Here is a 4125-nt window from a genome sequence, read left to right as displayed (position 1 = left end):
GAGCCGCTGCGTCGCGTCATCACAAAGGAAGCGCTCCTATTGGCTGAACGCGTGTACATTGATAACGCTGGTCTTTGTTCCATTGGGCGCAAGCGGAGGGACAGACGCTCCTCCTCGCTGATTTCTGTGCGCAAGAATGTGTGAGAAGAAAAATGGGGAATGTCTTCTGATGTCTGAGGTCAATGCTGCTTCAAAGCTCCTGGAACAAAAAATTGCACCACTAAGAATCAGCTATAGGTAGTTTCATTTATTGATTACTTGTTCACAGTCGTTTGCATTACTGATAAAAATGCTGCTTTCGTGCATTTTAAATATAGCTAGACCGATAAAGTCTTTATAGTATTCAAATATATTAGGCTAAGCAACTAAATTACAACATGTATTATATAATATTATATTTACAACATTTTAAACGGAATTAACTAAAGTCAATTTTATTAGTAAACACTTTTACCCCTCTGATGGAAAAAAAAAACGTTTCTTTTTACTGCAAAACAACACTGAATTTATTTTACTGTTAAATATATAAAAAATGAAAACTATTTCTAGAAATGTACTGTAAAATTAAAGCTTAAAGATAAGAAACTCATATAAATACATATATAGTCTTTCAAAATATAATTTTATATTATATTTTAAGGTAAATTAATTAAATAAAGGTTTTAACTTTAGCATTTTTATTTATTTTTTCCTGTTAAAAATGATCTTTTGCACAATATAACCTTTAAAAAAATATAATCATTCACAATCACATTTTTTATTTACAATAGAAGATAATTTTATACATATATATTATGGGCACCACTTTGATCAGAAATGTTGAAATTATGTTATCAAAATGACAGCTATGTAAAAAAATGAACAGAAAGGCTCAAAAGTAAATCTCCTCATGGTGGTTTGATTGTAACATCACACCCTGAATGAATCTGAATGTTAAAAATGGCTTTTTGTCAAACAAAGGGGACACCATGCACCAAAGGCTATAATATCTTTCTGTAAAGGGGGCTTTTATAATATCCAGTGTTACTTTGTTTTTTTAAGACTGACATATTCTTTATAAGATCCATTTATCTGTGTATCTAGCACTTCAAAACTCACATTTAACCTTCACTCACTGAGATATTTTTAATTTGATTGAACGCACCACATGGCACACACAATATTGACCAAGAATTCTTTGGGATGCTTCATAAAGCATTCTTGTTTGCTCAGTTTCACCCCATTCTCCACAAAACAAGTGCTAATCACTGGGGTTCCAGCATTGGAAGCTCGATTCGGTTCACTCTTTGATTTCGATACACTGAATTGTACTTAAATGCTCATGAGAGAGGAATATTTCAGCCTCTTTCTCTCCAAGTGGCTCGGAAAACCAAAGGCCCAAGGTATGTTGGGAATATTAGAGCGTGCGTAATGCGGGTGAACATCCTCCCTGCATGAATGCAGCATTAAATCAATATTCTGCAAAGCTTCCCCTTCTTGAGTTATTCACTTGACTGCTGTCATGATCCACCACGTGGGTTGTGCAGTTGTTTTCTGATTTTTGTGACGCCCCCTCTCTCTCCCTCATCTGAATGGCCCACCACCTTCATGCTTTGATAGTTCTGCAAGAGTGTCTGATGACATATTCTTGTCTTTCATTACGTGTGACAGCCAAAAAAGGCAAATCCAACAGCTGATTAGCGTACATTAGCTTTGACAGGCATTTGAATCGAACCGCACCTGCTACTGGCAGAACGATCAGCAGCGTTTTTTTCTTTTTTCACTCTCAGAATTACGTGTTTCTCATGTTGGTTAGTTAGCTCTGTGTAGCCGCTGTAGCATGTGGTGTCAAAAGCATTCCTCCTATGGAGATGTTTACCAGAACTTAGCTTTGCATTTCCTATCAAGATTTAAGACTCTTTAATATTGCAACAGTGAACAACCAATTGTTCACTCTGCTAATAAACTGAGAATATTTACCATTTAAAAATCAATCTATCTATCTATCTATCTATCTATCTATCTATCCATCCATCCATCCATCCATGCTGTCAAATCGATTAATCGCAATATATTTAGTGCTGTCAATTCGATTAATTTATTAGATTAATCGTGAATAAATTAATTGAATTGATTAAATTAGATTAATGTGTAATGTGTATTTATATTTAGATTATTTAGCCATTTTTTTCCCTCTTGAATATTAGAGCTAGTGCAGGTCATTGGATCATAAATCAAATCATATACATGCACCTGTCATGAAAATGTGATTTAGCTTCTCATATTTTTTAATTTTTGTGTCTTATGCGAAGAATATTCCACATATATTAGCTCTGGAGAAAAATATGACACTTTATGGACCCTAGACAAAGTCCCTATGGGGAAAAAAGACATTTTAAAAAGATACAAAAAGACAACTCAATTGCAGGTGCTAATAAAGCTATTTTATTTACTAGTAAAATCTACTTATTTGTATCTGGACCCCATGATTAATCAAGGTTAGTTTGAAACCCTTCAGATACTAAAAGGTAATTTTCTGTAAAAGAGTTCATTTATAGCAACAGTAGATGATTTTGTTAAAGGAGTAAATATTATTTTGATATGCAAGCTGTGAAAAAGCTGTTGACTGTGACATTTCTGTAGCAGTGCCACATTCATGGTCCATTTAAAATGGCTGCCTAAGGATAGCTAGCATCATTTTCAGTTGATAGTCATGTATCATGTCAAGGAACAGGCTTGTGGAAATTTATTAAGGAGATATTTTCCCATTAATCTCAAATCAGCAGCACAGTCATACTCGAAATGGCCTTGTTGCTTTCATTTTTATTCACTCAATAAGGGCTTGTCAGTTATGTGTCAATATCCTGCTGCAGGTGTGTGTGTGTGTGTGTGTGTGTGTGTGTGTGTGTGTGTGTGTGTGTGTTTGGAGGGGGCAACAAATCAACAAACAGAATTCAAAATAAAGAAGATCAGCAGCAAAGCGTACTGCTCATCACAAATGAGCAAAATCTTATCTTTGTTCCATTCCTAAATTTAGACTGACATTTTGCAATGCTTAGCATAAATTGTAGAGAGCAAAGAGGATTCAGAGAACCGTTAATGCATGATGATTTAGGTCTAATTTTAGCCTTAGCTCTGATGCAAGGACGTAAAACAGCCTTGCCCGCGTAGGCTTCAAAAAAATATTTCTTGCTTCATTTTTAGACTTTTTTGAAAGCACAATAATAATTTTCCACTTTCTACAATGTGTGATTATCACCTTTAAAAATTAGCGCACATATTTATGAATATTAATGTTTAATCAATTCAAATATGCGCATATGTCTGTGCAGTATCTGCAGTGGCAATGCATGCATGAATTGCATTATCTTTAGCTGCAGCATAGGCGTTGTGCCATACATATCCTCCCTTTGAGAAATATCTAGATCTGTAACTATAAATAGCAGTCTCATATTTCGAATAAACCTCAGTTCTTTCCATGGAAATAATGTGATAGGGAATTAAACACATTAATGCAAAAAATGGGGGATCTCGTTATTCACTGTATTTTTATGCATTTTTCTACATTCGGATACATACCTAAAATATACTGACTGGATATAAAACCACACTTTCCATACACCTACGAATACAATCATGTTTTTTTTTTTAAAAAACCAACACACCAAGAGTCAAAATTATGAGTCAAAATAAGAACGTCCATGGCAAACCTCAAGATTTGGGTATGTGTTGCAAAAAAAAAAAAAAACAATTGTTAAAGTGCTGCATTGGCAGTTTCACTCAAAATCAGAGATGAAGAAAGGAAAATGGCACTGTTTCCACACAAATTTATCTGCATCAATCCAGTTCTGAGCTCAAAACATTCCCTTCATCTACTCCATGGAGGTTTGCTACATCATCTGTTGTGAAGACCTCGCTACTGCCGCCATAGATGTGCTATTTAACACTTGCCTCCTCTGCCTTACGACACTGCAGCCACAGGTTTCATCCCAAACACACAAACATACATCCACACATACGCACACAAAACCCCGAGGGATGAGTGTGGCATCTGCCCCGGACTCGGTGCCAAAACAAGGGGAAAGAAAAACCCTGCTGCTCAGAGCGACAGCCTGCCAGTCGACTGCACTGAAGGCCCTGGCAGGC

The sequence above is a fragment of the Ctenopharyngodon idella genome, chromosome 10, assembly GCF_019924925.1.
Source record: "Ctenopharyngodon idella isolate HZGC_01 chromosome 10, HZGC01, whole genome shotgun sequence".
In the NCBI taxonomy this organism is placed as follows: Eukaryota; Metazoa; Chordata; class Actinopteri; order Cypriniformes; family Xenocyprididae; genus Ctenopharyngodon; species Ctenopharyngodon idella.
This window is presented reverse-complemented; position numbering follows the sequence as displayed.